This window comes from Tamandua tetradactyla, chromosome 9 (assembly GCF_023851605.1).
Source record: "Tamandua tetradactyla isolate mTamTet1 chromosome 9, mTamTet1.pri, whole genome shotgun sequence".
In the NCBI taxonomy this organism is placed as follows: Eukaryota; Metazoa; Chordata; class Mammalia; order Pilosa; family Myrmecophagidae; genus Tamandua; species Tamandua tetradactyla.
Genome location: NC_135335.1, coordinates 75,731,759 through 75,753,485, shown reverse-complemented (window position 1 = coordinate 75,753,485; position 21,727 = coordinate 75,731,759). Strand labels below are relative to the sequence as shown.

The 21,727-nt window shown below is 32.0% G+C and overlaps 1 long non-coding RNA gene and 1 other non-coding gene across 2 annotated transcripts; both read left to right on the top strand.

Moving 5' to 3' along the window:
- The first annotated feature begins 4,074 nt into the window (after positions 1-4,074).
- LOC143646160 (uncharacterized) lies at positions 4,075-6,276 on the top strand. Its single transcript, XR_013157351.1, has 3 exons — positions 4,075-4,210; positions 5,895-5,976; positions 6,131-6,276. It is a non-coding gene; the product is annotated as an uncharacterized LOC143646160 (long non-coding RNA).
- Positions 6,277-20,455: 14,179 nt separating this feature from the next.
- Positions 20,456-20,526, top strand: TRNAA-UGC (transfer RNA alanine (anticodon UGC)). Its single transcript has one exon. It is a non-coding gene; the product is annotated as a tRNA-Ala (tRNA).
- Positions 20,527-21,727: the final 1,201 nt, after the last annotated feature.

Sequence of the window (21,727 nt, the reverse complement as noted above, 5' to 3'; positions counted from 1 at the left end):
CACTAATTCACATGGTCGGTGATTTAGACTTCATTAAAATTTTAGCTACTTCTTTAAAATTTTTTCAACCTGATTCATACTGAGCTAAAGTTGGCATGAAATATCCAACAACCATTTTCTTTGGCCACTGATGTGCGATCATCTTAGACTGGCTAATCTTTTATAGTGGCTATCTCTTGCTTCCATGATCCCCCAGAGTGGGTTGTGTATTCCATCTTTCCTCTGAGAAACTTGGTAATCTTTGGAATTCAGTTTACTTGGTTTCCTTGTGAACTCTGTTCTGGTTGGGATCAATATAATTTATGGGATTGAAAATTATCTGTCAGTTTTCAATGCTAATACAGGAAGAATTAGGCTTTTACATCTTAAGTATAAAGTAGAACTTCCTTGAAGAATGAATTTCTGATAGTGTGTCTCATAAAAGGTGAATGTCAGACCTATTTTTTTTACACAGGAAATCCCCATTATTTTATTGTTCCAACAATCATTTACTAATAACTCATGCAAGTTACTATACTAGCTAGCATGAGGTAAATAAAAGACAGTTTTCTGCAATAAAGAAGGTAGTAATCTGAAACTTGTGATCATTGTCAATTGTAATATATTCAGAAGAGTAACTCATATATTCCCCTGGATTTTCTGTATGATAGGAGTATTAAAACTGAACTATGATTTTTCTATGCTTTTTTAATAAATAATTTAATTTATAATTCAGACTAATCAGTTTTAATTAATGATAAATCTTCTTGCCTTGGATCATAATCAATTTATATAGAAGCATCAGTACATTTGTTGTATTATTATATGTTGAATATAAAAAATCTAAATAATTCTCATTCTGAAAGTATTTCATTGTAATAATATGTTCATAAATACCCTAATATCTATGCAATCTTTTATCATTTCATAGAAAAAGCAGAGGCATTTAATGTTTTCCAAGCAGATAAATATTTCCAATAATAATTTTTTTAGGTCATGTCCTATATTTGTCAGTTTACATATATGTATCTTACAAAGTTATTAAGATTTTTCTAGCTAGTTGAAGTTATTATGCATTCTACTAAATTTATACCTTAAAACATGTTGACACAACAATTAAGGAACAAAAGATTAAAAATGTGTGATGTTATTTATTCATATCATTACATGAAATACAATAGTTGAAATGTAAAAGATGGAATCTTATAAATTGCCTTATGACAGGTGAAAAAAAAGAAAGTATTGTCCAACCTAGCAGAGTAAAGTAGTGTTATTTTTCTTTCATAATATTTATATTACATTAAAAGCATATTTGGAGTAGTTTAAATTATTTGGTGTTTACAGTTTTTGTTGCAAATATAAAAATATCATTTTTCTAAATCCTCTCACTGTTATTTTTAAATATTTGATCTGACTTCATTTTTTCTTTTTAGCTATATTTAAAAGATTATTCTGTTTCTTATTTTACATAGTTTAGGAACAATAGTTTTAAAATCACAGATTTTGAATAATGTTAGTAACAGGGATATGTAGAACAGTGACATACAACATGGAATTTGAACATGGACACAAACTAAAGAGGGAATTCCATTATACTTATTTGTAGATCTTTAATTCATTTCCTTTAGAATACAATATCTTCTGAATTTGCATATCTTTAGTTTTGAACCATATTCCTGCAGTTCTTTTTATATACTTCATTTATTTTTTTATTGTCTTTAATTTATACTGATTAGAAAAATCCATGATAGCAAGTATTCACTGTAGTATCTAAATACTTCCAACTTTTTGCATTAACTGCAGGGTATTAGTATGATAGAATATAATTTTGTCACTTTCTTTGTTTCTCTCTTTATCACTATCCTCCTTCTTTCCTTGGAGCTCAAACTACAAAGCCCATTTGTTAATGTCTTTCCTAAGGCAACAACTTTCAGTTTCAAGCTGAGATTATCTGTGCAACTGCCTTTTTCCTCCATAACATACTGAATTAGTTTCAAATTGGATGGAAACCTCTTGTTGTCACAATAATTGAACTTCCCAGAACCCATCACAACTTTTTAATTCTTCCTAGTGGGAACTAACCCTTGGGAATTGTTCTCCTTGAGCCTTTAAATTTATTTTTTAGTGGCTTTTCCCCAGAGTGTTTTAAATTTTGGGTGACCTAGATTTATGGAATAGTTAACATTGTTGTCACTTTCCTTATGGTATTGTTTCTTAGAGCACTGAGAATCAAATAAGAGAAAAATGCATTATTCATTTTAATTTTTGTGTTTACAGATTCCAAAACACCAAGAAAATCAGAAATAAAAGAATTTAGTAATGTTATCCCTGATTCAGAATACTAACCCTGACTATTTTCACAAAATGCTTTCCTGTGCTTATAATCTAGAGCATACCTACTTTGTATTTTATTGAAAAGGTACTTTAACTCTTTTGTCTTGTTAATAATAAGTCTGGCTGTCTCTAATCAATCAGTACCTCAATTTTTTTCCTAACTCTATAGTTTCTTGGCACTCTTTTTTTAAACTAATGAAGATGTCTTCCTAGATTCCATTCAAATTTAATTTTTAGAGACGTTTGTTAGTTTTACATTCTGTTATTTGTTTTTCTTATGGCATCATCACTGAGCATTTTAGCTGACTTATAAAAAATAGGTAAATCATACATTGGGCCAGGAGGAGTGCACAGTGGCTGCTTTTGCTTGAATGTTGGGGAATCTAGAGAAACCATTGAAGATATGGACTTTTTGAGGCCATTTACGACTGTGAATTGATAATCAGAAACTATAGATGTTTTATGAAGTTCATTCTACTAACCAAAGAGCAAAGACATTAGATCTTGGTTACTGTACTGTTGTATTCTGCAATTATGTCCGGGGCCCAAAGACAAGAAACTCTTGAACTTGCTGCTTTGATTGAAGAAACTTAGTCTTTACAGCTCTGAGGCCATTCAAATAGCACAACACTGAAGTGATTTGGGCAGACTACACAAAAGAGTGAGTATGTTAGCACAGACTTTGAGGCATACTTAAGATAAGAACTTATATGTTACGATGGGTGAAAAGATGTTTGCATTCACATTCTAGTCAAAGATGTTATCACAGAGAGTGTTGGCAAAGGCTGACAGAGATCTGTTTAAGGAAGTCACAGATCAGTGGTCTATTTAGCCAAATTTTGGCCTGATTTAGCATGATCCCTTTCTAAATGTCTCTCAACCACTCTGGAAGAAAAAAGAGGAAGAGAAAGGGAAATTAAAAATGGTAGCGGGTCTCTGCAAACAAATGAATCCCATACTGATTTCCATATGTAATCATGGGTCTTCTAACTCTCAGGAGAGATGCAAACCCCTAAAGCTTCCCAAATATAGGATATAAGGGAAGAGTATGTGCCGTTGTCTGCCATAAGTTAATGGCTTAAGGTGAAACATTGGAATATAATGCTTAACATTTTCTATCTATCCCTTACTCATTATTCATGCAAGGCATTTCTGCTGTTATGAGTATAGAACCAGGTTATCCACTGAGATACCCCCAGCCAAACTCAGGCTTCAAATATCCATATGTTAGTACATATCCATATCAGTATATCTATATGCAGATATAGTGTTGACAGACTACATTTACTTTTAAAGCCGGAGCTAAGTCACTGAAAACGCCCTGTTAGTTCTTTAATAAACTTCTTATATTGGTAAAAATTCTTTCTTTCTGACAGCAATTGCAAGAGGTTCAAAATATGAGGGTTTCCATAAGCAAAATATTTTACATAATAAATTTACTGAATATTGAGAGTGGAATTTTAATCATTGTGATTCAAAGTCCTGAAAAACAACCATTTTGAAAAGCACATTTAAACCACTGCAAGAAGGAAACAAATACAATCTAGGATTTTATTTTACTTTTCATTCATTCACAAGAACTGCTTGAACTGCTGTTAAAATGAAAAAAATTGGTCTCAGTTGGACAAAGTTGAATTCAGAAAGAATTTGAACCCACTGCGGTTGGGGCAAAGCAGCATAGAATGTCCCGTTCCTCAAAGGCCAGGGAATAATGCCTGTCACCATGGAAAAGGCACTGCCATAATGCTTTTGGAGTCATCAGTTTTATAGAATTGCTTCAAAATGAGAAGACTAGACTGGTCCACTACGTGGAACTTTCCCTGTAGAAATGGGCGGCAGTACTTTTGAAAATGCTGAAGAAAAGTTAAGAAAGAATTTATGTGCAACTAATTTCCAGGTACCTGTGGGTGGCTATGGTGCCATATTTTGGACTAGCCCGTGTATATTGTTTTGTCTCAGGGAATTTATGATTTTTGTGGAAGATAGACAAGTAATTACATAATCATATTAGAAGGTTGAAAAGGCATGTTCCATATTCATAAGCTCAATACTAAGGACAAACACCAAAACAGATCACTTTTCCTAAATAATGTGATATGGATTAGAAAACTTTTTTGGTCCAATCTACATAAAATTATAGTTAAAAACATTATGTCTTCTTGAAGTACAAGTTATACAGTTTCCAGATATCACTCCACCCATTTACTTTAATTACACTTAATATTATAGGATATGTATATATGTTGTCCATGTTTGTATAGATTCTAAACATAACATTGTATCTCTTTTTAGATGAAAAATGCCTGACTTTTTAGTTTGCCCTGTTATGACTATCATGTTTATTATTTGCTTTATTATTCCATAAATTACAATAGTTCATTATTTATGAAGAACTTTCACAAACTACAGCTTCATTTTGGACCTAAATTGTATTAATGACATTAATATTAGTAATTTGTTTTTACATTCAGTCATGATGAAGAGATCACACTGCAACAAATATCAAAACTGGAATTTAAGTCAAATGACCTTTCCAGGCAAACACATTTCCAAACTTCAAAAGTTTCATTAATTTGTTTTCATAATTTTTTTCCTACTCAAATTTTAAATTATCATATAGTGGTAAAAGAAATAGTTTTGTTTTGCTCGCACACTTACACTTCTTAATCATGCTCAGAATTAATTGGTGTATGGAGATATTATGTAAGTTCCATTCTGTATATTTTAGAGATTGTCCCTTCTATTATTAAGGTGTATTTGAGATGGATGAACAGAAAGGCTCCCCAATGTATTTTTTCAACATTTTAAAGATGTTTCAATTTTCATGGTATGCCAAGTCAATTGCACACTTAGATTTGCTGAAATGTGTTCATATTTTTTCCTTTACAGAGTATTAACATTTTAGATATTCAATAAGAATATACCTTTATATAATTTTATGATATATCGTCCAGCCTACAAGTGGCTACACAACCTCCATTCTTTCATTTAGCTCTTCCTTGTTCAGTCAGTAACTCTAGAATGGCCAAATACAACATATGACACTTAAGTAAGGTGACTCTAGATTGTGACACTCTGACCTCCATTCTTGGTTCACAATAAGACTGTGCATTTGTGCCATATTCTTTAGTTACTTGCAGCATCAATCTTCATAGCCTGGAGTTTCAATATTTTATCTACAAGTTTTCTGGAAATTTGCTATTATATCATCCCAAATCAAAATGTAATAGGACATCTGTGTTTGCAATCATACTAAAACTTTAAATACACTGTCCAAATGTCATTTGTTCAATCCTTTATATAAACATCACCAACATATGTTTTTTTTTAATTAGAATTTAGTACTTGAAAATAATGCTTTGGCTAGAGTAACTGGAATGGGTTTTCCCTTGAAATATTTATGGCCATGTACATTTAATTTCGTTTAATCTTTCTGTTAGGAATCTTACACCACAATGCAATACCCTTTTGAAATGCCTAATATCCTTTGTAGAAGAGATATTATTGACATAAAGTTTTACATTAATTTAAGCTATTCTGAAATTTTTGGTCATTTCTGAACATCCTGTTTTCCATCCTAGATTTTAACTATCTTCAGAACACAGAATATATACTGAATATTCCTGCAGATTTTAGGTTGGCTCCTGCATTGTGGCATATGTGGTAGGTATAGAATCAAAAACAATTTACAGTATTTAAGAAATAAGATTTATTTGCAAAAGAACTATTTTTAACTAGGTGATACATATATATTTCTTATGTTTTTCTACACAAGATAAACTTATAAAGTAGACCTTAATATTTCACTTTTTTACAGATGAGCAAAATGAAGCTGTTGAGAGATTTGTTCAAGATTTAGAGCAAGTATGTTACTAAGTCACTACCAGAACTCAGATCTTTTGGTGAAAATTAAATTAACTGTCCAGTCTATGATTGAATGGTTTCAGTTTAAAATAAATGAAATCCTACCAGACAACTAAAAATTCAATTTTCATCTATCTTGTTCAAATTTATCGAAGATTGCATCTACCATCTCACAGTTGATTGAGTGTTGATTCTTCTGGTTTATGGTATGGGATGTAGATGGTGATAACTAGTGGCTTTTTGATTTAGAAATTGCTAACACTCAGAGAGTTTCCTGTTTTTGGAACTGTAGTAAAAATGAAATGTCCACTAATCTTTCTGTCTGTGGAAAAACTTACATGGAATAGTGTTCAGTCATTCATCATTTTTCAAGAAGTATTTTTGAGCAGCTTGTATTTGCCAGGTAATATGCTCCATGACTGGAAACATAACGATGACAAGAGAGAGTATGAACTTCAAGAAAAGTAATTTCTACGGTGAGTATGTGTGTGTGTCTGTGTGTGCAATTTCATAACTAAATAATGTCTAAATAAGGTAAAGGTAATGGTTGAGAAATATACAGGACATATGGGATTACTGGAGAGCTGGTACACAAGAATGCTGCACTGGTTTGAAAGGAAGTATGCCCCCTAGAAAAGACATGTTTTAATCAAAATCCCATTCCATAAAGGTAGAATAATCCCTATTCAATATAGTATGTTTGAAACTGTAATCAAGTCATCTCCCTGGATGATGAGATTTAGTCAAGAGTGGTTGTTAAACTGGATTAGGTGACGACATGTCTCTACCCATTTGGGTAGGACTTGATTGGTTTATTGGAGTCCTATAAAAGAGGAAACATTTTGGAGAATGGGAGATTTGGAGACAGCAGAGAATGCTGCAGCACCACGAAGCAGAGAGTCCACGAGCCAGCGACCTTTGGAGATGAAGAAGGAAAATGCCTCCTGGGGAGCTTCATGAAACCGGAAGCCAGGAGGGAAGAAACTAGCAGATGATGCTGTGTTTGCCACGTGCCCTTCCAGCTGAGAGAGGAACCCTGACGGTGTTCACCATGTGCCTTTCCACTTGAGAGAGAAACCCTGAACTTCATTGGCCTTCCTGAACCAAGGTATCTTTCCCTGGATGCCTTAGATTGGACATTTCTATAGACTTGTTTTAATTGGGACATTTTCTCGGCCTTACAACTGTAAACTAGCAGTTTATTAAATTCTCCCTTTTAAAAGCCATTCTGTTTCTGGCGTATTGCATTCCGGCAGCTAGCAAACTAGAACAAATGCTTACAGGTGTCAGAGAAAGTTCTATAAAATTGAAACAAAGCCCACAGGCAAAGTAGAAATGTGCCTTGCAGATTAAAGAAATGTGGGAATTCCAGGTGATGCAAATAGTTCGTATGCTATAAAGTGAACGGGTACTAGATATTCTGAGAACTGCATATAGTTCTTTATCTTGTATCCCCAAAATTGCTCAGAGCAGAGCATTTAAAGATAATACTTGCAGCTAATAAGTAAAATATTCCGCACAAACACAGGTTTTCCAAAATGTGCTCCACCCCAATTCAGTGGATGGCACTAAGCATTATATGGGTACAAAAAATCCCTTTGTTCTAGTAAATTGGGATTTCACTTTAAACAAATTCATTTACTAAGATTCTCTCATATTAACATGTACAATGGCCCTGTAAGAGGAAGTGTTTCTCATAGTTAGCCACAGATTCAATTTTTGAAGAACGATGTAGTGAAGGCACCCCCACGGTCATCCTGTTGCTCAGACCTGCACCCACACATCCTCACACTCCTGCAAAGTCAGATACATTCACACTCATCAGACTCTCCCACACCTACTAAGGTTCTTCCTGCCTTTCCCTCCCTCTCTGGCTCTTTTAAGCACACAAAGCTCATGTAAACATCCCAAATGCACTACTTCCTAACTCCCTCCGTCTACGTAACAAATACGTTGTATTTTAGAGAAATATTTGGAGTATATATTTTCAGAGTAGAATGCATTTAATATACTTACATTAATTTGATAATGTTTAAAATTAATAAATTGTACAGCATATCATTAAGAAACACCAATTTTTAAACTTTGTTTTTATATATAATTGTAGTCTAATATATTACCATAATGTTTATAAAAATTGTTTTCAATGCAAATGTAACAGTCATTTTCCTTAGAAAAGTTCAATCGAACTTTACCTTTAGGTTTTCCCAACAGGAGAACGTTTTTTCTCATGGGGAATTTTTAATTTATAATTATTAAGATAAACACCCCCCAAAATTATTTCTACTGAACAACAAAAAAATAGCAAATGAAACTTTTAAACAGCATGTTTAAATTTTGGCTGATTCATAACTTGTAATATATTCCATTTTGCTTTTTCAGTATTTAAGTGGCTGTAAAACTGTTTGCATAAATCTTCCTCTATTTTATTTTCCATCATAAAATAATGACTTTATATAACTGAGGGTTTTTGCACTGCAGAATATACTAAAATATTAAATATTTTATGATTATGCTCATTAATGTTAAAAATAAGAAATATATTAATTTATCAATCTGCAATGCTTTAGAATCATTTTTAAGAAATTTTACACTTAAATTTACATAACATTTATATATAAATTCTACTTATCAAAACAATATATGTTTGGCATGAAAAAATTATCAGACATAGAAATAAGGATAATAAAAAGTAAACTACGGGCGCACAGTGGCTCAGCAAGAGGCCACGGTGGCTCAGCAGGCAGAGTTCTTGCCTGCCATGCTGGAAACTCAGGCTTGATTCCCAGTGCCTGTCCATGTGTAAAAAAAAAAAAAAAAAGTAAACCACATTGTTGTCTTCCAGGGATAGTGGATATTGAAATTTTCATGGTTTAGTTAATTTTCTGTGCCTATATATATATATATATATGTACATACACACTCACATACATAATTTAAACATTAATATTTACTATACATTTTTTCTGCAATATTATGTGCAACATAAGATGTATGATGAGCATTTCCTCAGGTCATTAAACATATTTTTTAATGCAGATTTTATATAAACTGTTCTCCCTAGTTCAAATAGAAATTCCCAAACTTCTCCCCACAGAACAGCTAAATTTCAGTGGGTCAACTTTAGTTCCAGGATTATTAGCCCTGTACTATGCTAATATGCAGAATATAAGGTTAACTCTTCTTTCCAAATGTTAAGATAAAACTAAGAGCTTGAGAATATAACGCACATAATTGATGCATGAATTGTCTATATCCTCTGTTACCCTTTAAAGCCTAGTGGTGTTTGCATAATATCATGTCAAATTTATTCCTATAATTAAAGGTTTTGGAATTGATATGGTAATCATTAGTGTGGTACTCACGTCAAGAAGAAAGCTGCAGTTTGTTGTATCTGTATCTAAAACACATCTCCTTAGGTAGTTTAGAGGAAATCGTTGGGCGTTGAGATTTCCAAGGGTCATTTTATGGATTTTTACTATCTGTCTTCCTATTTCTTAATCATTAATAAGCATTCATTTTCCAGTGCCCTTTCTGCCTGTGATCACTACAGGTGTTTGTTTGCAATTAAGTGTCCTTATGCATGGTTTCCAACGCTTGGATAGCAGTGGATAAATTAGTCTTGTTTTGGTCTCTAACTTTATTGGGAGGTTCCAAATTTTATATTGAGTGATTTTCTTTGAAGCTTATTTTGATTTCCATATTGATTTTACCTTCTAGGGCTCATTGAAAATGTTTAGATATTTGTTGACGATCATCTATTTGAGCAGTTGCCTGTTCTAAGTTAATTTTCTAAGCAATTCTCCTTTTCAGATCTAATCACATTTTCAGTAAAGAGAAGAATGTTCCCTTTACTTCAGTTTTTGGGTCTACCCTAGAACACTCTTTGAAATGTTTCTGACTCTATTTTTGAATATTCCTATTAATTAATTCCCCCCACAATTTTGAATTTTCCCAATCTATCCTTAAAAAGACTTCTCAAGCAACTTTAATATAGTTCATTTATTACTTTTTCCCCCTCTTGCAAGGCCATGGGTTATTTGTTGAAAATTTTGAAGTAACAAAATAAATTCGATAGACACATATCAATGAATTAATTCATAACTGAGATTGCTGTTAAAACAGATGTACCTGGTCATAAGAATGATCAAATTTGGGCCAAATTTTCTAATCATCAGACTTGTACATCCAAGGTTGCAATAGAATGTTTCCACGTGATAATCTTCAAAAAATTTTTATGGATACTCCAATTATCAAAGAAAGAGGCTATCATTCAATATCAGAAATAAGAACATGAATTTATTGTTGCCAAGGAGGGAAGATGTGTGATGTAGGACACCGTCTATGTGAACCAAGCTCACTGTGGATCTTGTATAGGGATATTGGAAGTGCATATGTATGAACTGGCTACCTTCCAGAAAAGTGGGGCTGCGACTGGCTGATTACATTTAGTATCACAATTACTCACGGAAAATTGTCATTAATTATGATGGATTTCAAACCACTTCGATTTACTTGCTACAGTTAAAGAATAATTGCCTTTTTTTTCTTTTTAAGATCATAAGACTGTGGAATGAATTGATGATAGTGCTATACTGGTTAATTACACATAACACAGACTAATTTTGATTATTGACATAATATATGATTTATCTTTTTAAATGAGTTGTTGTGTAGCAATATTTACTTAGTCCATTCTTTTACCAATGTACCTTAGAAGCAAATGGCCAGTGACCATTTACAGAGTCCAGTGAGAAGCTGCATATGAAGTAATTAAGGATTAAAAAAAGTAATATATATATATATGTGTGTGTGTGTATATTCATATTCAAGAAATTGTTTAAAAGTACTTGGTTAGCATTACTTAATCCCTGACCTGAAATTGTATCGATTATCTTTGCCCTGGTGTTTGCAGTACACTTAGCTGTATCATATTATAACTAGACTAAAGCAATCACATCTTATTTTTGTTCAGTCCATCCCTACCTAAGTAATTGAAGCTGTTAATTCACCCTATCACTAAAATACACCTTCTCTGTGCTCTCATCTCAGGAACTACTAATATCACTCCCACAAATATTTGGGCCAAAAAAGTTGGTAAAACTTTCACTTATCTATTTTCTCATATTCCAAAACACATGGAAGTCTTAATGGCTCTGCTATCAAATTATATGTAGAACTTCCACCACTGCTACCAACATTTGCCTGGTCCATTGGGATAGATTCCTGTTTCTCATTACACACCTGCTTCCCATCCTCCTTTCTATTCTCATTTAACATCCAGATTGAAATATTTATTTTGACATAAATCTGAATTTGACACCCTTGTTTAAAGTTCCAGTGGCTTCCTAGCTATCCCACTTAGTGGTTTAGAAGGGCCCATGTGATTTGACTACTGGTGACTTCTCCATCTTCACCTTTTCTTCTCCCTTACACTGTTTCATATACTCTGTGTACTTTATACTTACCATTTTCTCTGCCTGGAATATCCATCTCAATATATCCTTGTGGCTTGCTTCATTGTTCGTGTATTTTTTAGACCCACCAACAAAAAAGTTACCAAAAGCCAGCTGCCCAGCATCCTGCTTTCCTCTTCACCACATTACTATCTGACATATTTTATATGTAATTGTGTATTTATTACTTTGGTATTTTACTGAAGGTGGAGCTTTATTTCATTTTCATTGCTGTATCCCTAGCACCATTAAAAGTGTTTTTGGTTTTTTTTTTTTTTACTATTATTATTACTTTTATTTCTTTTCTCTATATTAACATTCTATATTTTTGTCTGGTGTGTCGCTAGTTCTTCTAAACCGATGCAAATGTACTAAGAAATGATGATCATGCATCTATGTGATGATGTTAAGAATTACTGATTGCATATGTAGAATGGTATGATTTCTAAATGTTGGGTTAATTTCTTTTTTTTTCCGTTAATTAATAAAAAATAAATAAATAAATAAATAAAAAAGTGTTTGATATGTGATAATTCCTTAACAATACATTAATTGAGCTAAAATAGGAACCAACCATAGAATAGTTTGATCTAGGAATTCTCTTGGGAGACTGGGAATTGAGGTTAGATTTTGGTGACTCCTCCTGTTATCATATCACCTCTGAAATAGAACTCCAGTTCTCTTTTTCAAGTGGCTGGTGTTGAGTGCACAAAACAGGTAGAGTCCTGAAGATGAACAGATGTAAAATCCATTTTGAAACAATATGCTTCTAATATAGGTTTTTCGGTCCATTCTCTTCGCTCATGTACCTCTCTTCTACAAAAACAGAAATAAACCAGTGAATGAAAAAAATATATATATCAGTCTGAAATTCCTGAAAACATTCTCCTAATGAAGAATTCTCTTATCTTAGATGTAATTCTGACCACTGGCAACTGATCATGTCAAACTGTCTGACTGTATGAACAGGCTTAATTCCACAGTTTTCACTTAAATTATTATCTTTCAACTAAGAAACTGCATGAAAATGAAGAACAAATAAAATTATCAAATAAAAAGTTGGGATTTTTGCTTAGTTTTTAGTCTATAACATTTATAATACTACAGGATCTTTACTCTTCAATTATCCATGGAAAAACTTATCAAGTGCCCGTTTTGTTGTTGTTGTTAATGAAAAATGGCAGGGATTCCTTTTGGATTTAAAATATCTTTCATTTTTGCTCTTTTGAGAGGGCAATAATAAAAGAAGAGGGCTTTTTGACATCTTAACATACACTTTCAGAATTGTTAATGCTCTCTGCTCACTTTTAAGTAATTGTGATATGTTCACACTATTGTCAATATATCTACCTGTCTCAAAATTATTCAGACTAGCCTTAAAAACAGGTTCTTTTGAAAATTAAAATTTGGAAATGAATACAAGTTTAGATGATTACAGCATAAAGGATTAAAATATAATTATTGTGTTTCTCCTCCACACTATAGTTTCAATTTTATCTGAGTTTTTCTCCCTTTTGTAAATGGCATCCAGAATGACAGAAAATCTACATTGCCATGTTTTTAAGATAAATTAGGTAAATACATGTTATGCAATCATTCATGTTTTGAAGTATACACCACATGGAGAATATTTACAGGATGTGAGTGTGCATGTGTGTGCAACCATTTAGATGGAGACAATCTCTAATTAAATGATCATGATTATATATGAAAGGATTCCTAATTAATATGCACATTAAGCAATAGTTAGCAAAGTCTTTTGCAGAAAAATGAAACATATTTCAGTATACCTGACAATAGACACCATGATAGACATTATCACAGGAGCATATTCAGTGCTGTGCTGCCTGCTGCCCATGGCACTGAGAGAGCTTCAGGGACTGGTCCGGTGGATCTCTTCCCGACTTCTCCTTCAGTGACGTCATATCATTAGTTTGAAATCCACTTTAGTAGGAGTATTTACACCATGAAAGTTAGTAAATGCTACACATCAGAGCTTTTTTATTTTTTTGAGGGGTGGGAAGTTAGTCACAATGCTAACTTGCCAATGTTTACACTAACATTTACACTAGCAGTGAGAAATAACATAATTTTTATGTTGGATAAATGTTTTAAATAGAATCTGATTATTGAAAAATGCATATTATTATTAAAAATTTATTTTCAAAGCATCTTTGAACTTTAATACAGAATATAAGACAGATGGCTTGAGAACTAATTTGATGTGACAACATAGTTCATGGATTGTAAGTGGTACCTGTTATGAAAAATAATCTAAGCTTCAGATTTCTGCATATGTAATAACTTGCTTGTTCACAATTCCATAACTTCATAAATAACTAAATATGTGAAATATTTCTTCTCTGGTTTTACTAAAACTAAAATTAATTTTCAACATTTGGAAATCCATTCCTAGTTTGAGAAATGCTAATTTTGCATCCCAGAACTGCACATCACAGGAAATGTAAGTCTAGGTTAACAACAAAATATTCCAATGTAGTTTTTATTATTTACCAATTTGGGTTTAAAACAGTGACATGCACCATATTTTACTATTTAATGAAAATTTTTAAATAGGAACTTTCTCCTGGGAAAAAAAAGAACCTGTTTACCTTTATTTTAATGCTTTCAATATTAATGAATTAAAGGATTTTTGCAATCCAACTGGAGGCAACACTTAGTAAAGGGTCTCAATGATGTTATTTTGTATTACAGACAGAATGAAAGCAATTAATCTTATGTTAAATATATAATCCCTAGCACCTAGTAGCTGTAGCATGTAACATCACTTTTGGAATATAAGAGCAAATTATAATTGATGAAAAATATTAATATATTGAAATAAGATTTTTAAATTTTTAATGATTTATGTGGACATGTGTTTTTAGATTCGTTTGTAAGAGAGAGAGAACAAATGACGTTGCTAATTCCAATTCGCAATTGAATTTCCACCGTTCTTTATTATTAATTTTGCATAATTGAATGTTCTTGAGGAGTTACTTAAACTTTTGGTCATTCATTTTCCTCAATTGTAAAATGATTTCAAGAAAATCAACTGAGAAAATATGTGTGAGATATTTAGAAAAATTGCTTGACCATAGGAATTAAAATTGCATTAAATTTATTGCAGACACTGCTGCCTGCCACCATAATCCCTGCCGGCAACCAAAGTCAGCCCCACCATGTTCGTCTACATTGCTGTCAGTGAGGAACCCTGGGACCGTATGTTGTCAGACCTGTTGGCAAAGTTCCAAAGACAGTGGAAAATGTTCATGCTCTGAGCATTGAGGAGAAAGAATTTTGTTATTAGGGTCCCTGCTTTCGCAGAATTATTCCTTGGCTTATGTGCCAGGATGGTGACTTCACATACTATAATAGCACTGATGGCAAGTCCATCTACCAGGAGAAATTTGATGATGAGAACTTCATCCCGAAGCAGACAGGTCCTGGCATCTTGTCCATTGCTAGTGTTGGACCCAATACAAATGGTTCCCAGTATTTCATGTGCACTGCTAAGACTGAGAGGTTGGAATGCAAGCACATGGTCTTTGGCAAGGTGAAAGAGGACATGGATATTGTGGAAACCATGGGGGGCTTTGAGTCTAGGAATGGAGAGACCAAAGAAGATCACTGTTTCTGACTGTGGACAAGTCTAGTAAATTTGCTTTGTATTTTGTCCTAACCACCAGACCATTGCTTCTGAAGCTCAGAGGGCATCCCACCTCCCATGGTCTACCTTAGTATCCCATCATTTTTCTCTCACTGCAAATCTTTGGGTTCTACATTATCCTCCCCTTCCAAGTCTAGCTGGATTAAAGAGTTAAGTTTATGATTATGAAATATAAACTAAAGCAACCAAAAATTGCATTGAAATAAACTCACTTTTAAATGATTTTATTTTTTTCTTCTTCCCACTTTCGGTTGACTTCCTCACTTACACTTTCAACACATCTGAATTGACTGCTATGTGCTTATGCTTGTTGTGGTAATTGATGTTGATGAGGTTTTAATGCGATGATGATTTAGAAGTAGTTTCACTGTTAGAGGATGTAGAAAAGTCCAACTGAGTATTATTAAGCAACATGATTACATTCATATATGTAATTAATTGTTAGTGGTATTTCATTCCATTTCTTCTTTCTTTTCGTATCTGCCAAATAATTTCTTTCCATTTTGAAGCATTTACCCAGCAACATAAGTTGACACTGGCTTCTCTTTTTCTCCTGACAATTGTTCAGAATGTTTACAGGTGATGCTACAGAAAGTGATACTTCTACAATTAAAATCAGAACTAATAAACATTCTGTAAGGAGGGTGACTGCAGGGACATATCTAAAACATGCCTCAAGGTTTATCAAGAAACATCATAAATAAAATATGATTGCTTACATTTTTGTTTTCTTTGTTTCGCCTAAATTAAAATTTGTAAGAAAAAACATCAAATCATTTCAGTCTTAAAAATGAGGGACATCTTATATATGTTTGAACCACTCAAGGAATGGGTAGAGTAATCACTTTAAAGTATTCATAGCTTCAATTCAGTTTTCTGAATTCTTTTGATATTAAATACTATGTGTCTGAGACATTGCACTGACAAATGGATGGGAATAAACAGAGAAGAACAGGAACTAAAAGTTAGAATAATGAAGATAAAATTGATGATGGTAATCAGTTCACTGAAATTTGTCTAAAGAAACAAATTTCACCCTCCATTAGCTTTAGTACACACAGGCAGGGCAGACACAGGATGTAGGTTTTTTGTTTTTAATTTCTCCTTTAGATGCCATATTCCAAGGAGCATTCTTTGTTAGTTTACAGTTCTCTCATGCACTGGCACATTTTACCTGCTAACTTTTGTAAGGAGCTAAGCAAAAAGAAACTTGGAATATCCATTTGTAATATAAACTGAAGAGGAGGGTTAGAAAAAAAAAATGAAGAGTCATATATGAATGATTCTGCTCTGCTAAGCCATCCTATTGATCAAGTATTAAGAATTTATTATGATTTTCAAAAGCATGACCTCCATGGTGGCTCAGCAGGCAGAGTTCTCACCTGCCAAGCCAGAGACCCGGGTTCCGTTCCCAGTGCCTGCCCATGCGAGAAAAAAAAAACAGCATGACCAAGCAATTCTGATTAATTTTGTGTTGTTCAATAATTTATATTTACACTACTAAATTATTTTAGTTTGAATATTTGGATATTCTTTTGTGCAAGGAAAATGTTATATATCATAGTGGTTCAATATTTTATCATTAGGGTATTCATTGTAACTTTACAGTCATTTCAACTGTTGACGTTACAAAGTGTATTCAATATTAAAATGTTATTATCTCACTTTTTTCAAGGAGAGTGAGAGAGATAAAAATTCTTTCAATAAATAAAATTGGTCTAAAATAATAGTTAAGTACAGAAAAAGAAAGAAAATTTCAAAGAGCAATAATTTTTAACTACTATGGAACTCGATTAACAAAATTCCACTTACTACTATCAAATATTTTGCTGAAATTAAATATTTATCATTAAAAACAGCACTGCAGTGGAAGAATATGTCAATGACATTAATCAGATGGCTATTTCCAGATTACAGAAAATATTCAGGTTATTTTGTCAACATTGAAGCTTTATGGTGAATTCAGGGAAGAAAATCTGAAAAAATACATATGTTTACAAAAATTGTATATGTATTTATTAATTTTCTTCTAAAAATAAAGGCTGTAAATATAAAATATAGTTCATTCTTGAAAACTCCAAGGCAATAAACATTGACTACATATGTATATTCAAAATCAATGCTTATTCAAGGACAAGTAATACATTTTACATTATTTTTCAATAAAGAGAAATTGGTTTCACATGGTTTAGGATATATTTTCTCATATGAAACACATTTTTCAGTATGTGAAAAAAACATTTTGAAAAGCCAAGATTTAGATCTATTCTACAGTTGAATTTGGGTTTTGTTTTCTTTCTAAACATTATAAATTTTGAAATTGATTGATATGTGATACTTAGCACTTCCTTCACTTCTTAAAAAAGATAAATTCTTACTGATGATTCAGGACCCAACCTGTGACAGGAGAAGCTTTCAGGCCACATCTTAACCATTTTTCATTGAGATGATTATGGAGTTATGTCCCTTTGTATATATGTTTCATTTGTTTGCAGCTCCATTACCATACTTTTAAGCTATTACACAACTGATACAGGGAGAAAATTGTTTAAGAACAGGGCTTTTCCAGAGATCAGTAATTGAAGCTTAGGACCTTGCTATCCAACCTTAGGATCTCGTTACCTTGTACCCTTGGACCTGGGAACTTGTCAGGAATTCTGAATTTCAGTTCCCATGACAGACCTACCGAAATTTGTATGCATACTAAAGTTTAGAAGTATTATTCTATAGGGTTATAACTCAGAGGAGGAGTGACATCATTTCATAGTAATTATACTTTTAGTTATGGTAAATCTACACAGATTAAATAAAAGGTTGTCAGATCTAAAACTTTACTGGAAATCATATTCATCTAATTAATAACATATATTTAATTGAAAAATTTCTAATAAAAATACTAATATCTTATTTTCTCTGTTTTATAGTAGGAAATAATAATAGGAGTCTTATTTGCAAATAGGCAAAGAACCACTAATCTATTTCATGTAAAAGGTAACTAGTTATTTTGAGAAGTATGAAATTACATATCATTCATTTACATAAAAAATTATGTATTTTAGATTTGTATTCTGTTCCTTAGCAGGCACAATTATTTTTATGCCTTCAAATCAAGATTTCATTTCAATTACAATAGCATAATAATATTGTAGAATAATGAAAGGTAAAAGAAAAACATAAATATCTGACAATTAACAATGAGAGCATCAATAATCAAATAAAGTTTTACTTTTCATGTAATTACAGGAAGTCAGCATTCAAGTAAATTAGAAAATTGAGGTTTGTGCCACTTAGTTAGTTATAATGAATTTAAATGTTATTTATTCATGATGTTATTTATGAGCAATCTAAAATGAGTTTGAACTAAAACATTTTCTAGAACCAGTATCTAAAACATGTGGAAGAAAAGGATGCTCATAAACTTTTCTTAAAATATGGGAAAATGTAAACATCTCAAGATACAGAATTTTAACATTTTATTTCTAAATAATCTAGGCTATGTTACTTAAATGTTGCCCTTTTACAATTGGTTTCTTTTGGTAGAGTGTGGATGTAAGATATTTCCTACTGATGTTAATTTTAAAAAAAGAACCATCTGATTAATTCTTTTCCTTTTACATTCTGACTATGATAACAATTGGGTTTTTGATTTTTTTCCTGAATTAATTTTCTTAAAAAGAAATCAATGGGTTATTTTATTAAGGACACTAATTGCTTATTACTTAGCTAAAAATAATCAACTCACTGGATATTTAAATGTGAACAAAGTTTTTAAAATAATCTGCTAGGTGGTTAGAATAAAGACCTAATTTATTAGGTGATGGTTTCACTTCTCCAATGCGGAATTAATAGAAAAAAATATGCATTCGTGTTTTCTATATTTGCTTGTTGTTGACTTGATTATTTTCATTTTGTTGATGATGAACCATAACATAAATTAAAATTATCATTGCATAACACTAAACGTTTCCTTTTAAAGAAAAAGATTATTATTTTCCCCTCAGCTCAAATTCATTTGCTTCCACATATTTTTAGATGCTTCCTTAGAAATTAGGTATAAAGACAAACTTCATATTGTTGTTATTGCAGAAAGAAAAAGCATGCCTTTTCATTGCTTTGTGTTGAGGTGGGGCCTAGAAATCTTGAATATGAGTTCTGACCCTTGAAGTTTTCTAGCCACATGATCTTGGGGGTGGGGGTGGGGGTTTGAACACTGAGAAGTTTCTTACTTTATTATGAAATTGCTATAGAATCACCCTCACAGAATTTATTTGGAGGAATAAAAGCGATAATGCATGTAAATGCATTTTGAAACCTAAAATGGTTATATGTATGTAATTATTCATAGGTACTAAAAGGACAATTTTCTCATTTAAAGATGAAGTGGTTTCAAAAATACTTTAATAGATATGCTTCTTCATGAAAGCTTTAAAAGTACAATAGAAAATGATGCACCAAAAATTCTACAAGTATATTGCTTGATTGATTTATACTTGTTTTTCACAAATAATCTCTTGAAGCTCTTCCAAAGAATACATTTACTACAAATAAAAAGGGTAGAATATGCATTACAAGTGACAAAATGACTGTGAAGATTATTTCAACATATGGCATTTTTTAAGTAATAATTCTAAGCTAAATATGATATGCTTTCATGTTGCTTATGATTACAGGAAGTTTATTGGATTTCCTTAATGTCACCTCATTTCTCTAAACCCACTTAATGGCTTCTCACCATAAATTAGGGATTTGTCTTCCTAGAATGTACTTGCGAGAATCAAATCAGATGATGTGGCTATGTGTAACTCTGTATAAACGCAAAACATAATTTCTATCATCATCTTCATTTTAAATGATCAGAAGTAACATTTGGGAGGCCTAGTCCTCTAATTATAATCTTATACTTGTGCTTAATTGAGTCACTTTCAGAAAACTTTAGAGCCACAGAGAATTGTCTGTTTGATTGTTATTAATTTAAATGTTCTCTTGCAAAATTAAAATTTTGTATACTTTTGATTACCTAACTTTTCTCATACTTATTATTGCATATTTATATTTTGTCTTTCCCTTGAGCAACAATTATGTGATGTCATTTCGTTATTAATAAAAGTACCATGACTGAAATTTATTGGCATTTAAAAGGTTTTGTTTGGGTGCATGGGTGGTTCAGTGGTAGAATGCTCGCCTTGCATGTGGGAGACGCGGGTTCGATTCCCAGCCCATGCACCCACCCGAAAAAAATGTTTTGTTTTTAACTACACTATTAACTTCCACACATTTTCTTTATCCTTAAAAATCTATCTTTAATAGAATTATTTTCTGACCTATGGTTTGAAAGCCATTGCTTAAATACGCACAATTTTGTATTCTTCCGGAAAAAATTCTGAGTCAGTTTTTCCTATTGTGTGTAAAAACCCTGCAAATATATATTGTTTGCAATTGCATAAAATATTTCCTGCATAATATAATAAGCAAAAAAAGTCTATTCAATACCCACATTTTTGGTTCAGAACTTTTATTTTCCCTTCATTTTTTATAATGGTTTCACTTGGTAAGGACTGAGAAACAATCATTTTCATTAATTAAAGTTTTTAATCACAAATAAATTCCAAAAGTCAGATGGACCTTAGACATTTATTACTACCTTCCTCACTCCATCAATAATCTTTGCTTTTGCATACCTACTGAAAAGAAACTAAACTTTAATTGATTCATTAGACTGTGGGATTAATTTACACAGTTGACTTTTACTATTTAAAACTGTCATTCTGTTTTCTCCATCTTCTATTTTAAACTCTGTCAGTCATATCTCAATAAACTTGTGTACACTTTATATTTGAAAATAGACTGATAATTATACTGGAATTAAAGAATCATGTTTGAAAGAAGTGTCTCTTTATTTAAATACTTTATCATTGTAAATCAAGCAGATGAGAAGGAATACAAATTTTGTCTCAATTTATAATAATATACCAAATATATATAGTTGTTTGTGGATCATAACAATTTAAAAATAGCTTTATAAAATTTTAACTCAACTTTAAAAATGAAACATATCTCAACTGCTTTGACCTTTCATTATTTATGCTTCTTAGAAAACAGCTATAAAAAGGAGTAATTTGACAAAATTCCTCGTCTTCTAAAACAGAATATATGAATACCTATTGCTATCTATCTCACGTCAACAAAATTTAAAGCAACACGTATTTAATTTTCTCATGATCTTTGGGTCAGATAATTTGGCCGCTTCGGGTTCAGCTGGGAGTTTTTTCTGCTTTCCTTGCTGTGTTCATTTCATATCATCTTGTGTCTAGATTGACACTGAATGCTCAAAGATTGCCTCACTTACATGTTCAGCGGTTGGTGCTGAATCTTAGCTGAGTATTTCTGATTTTATCTCTCACCATTGCAGAGTCTCACAGCCTTC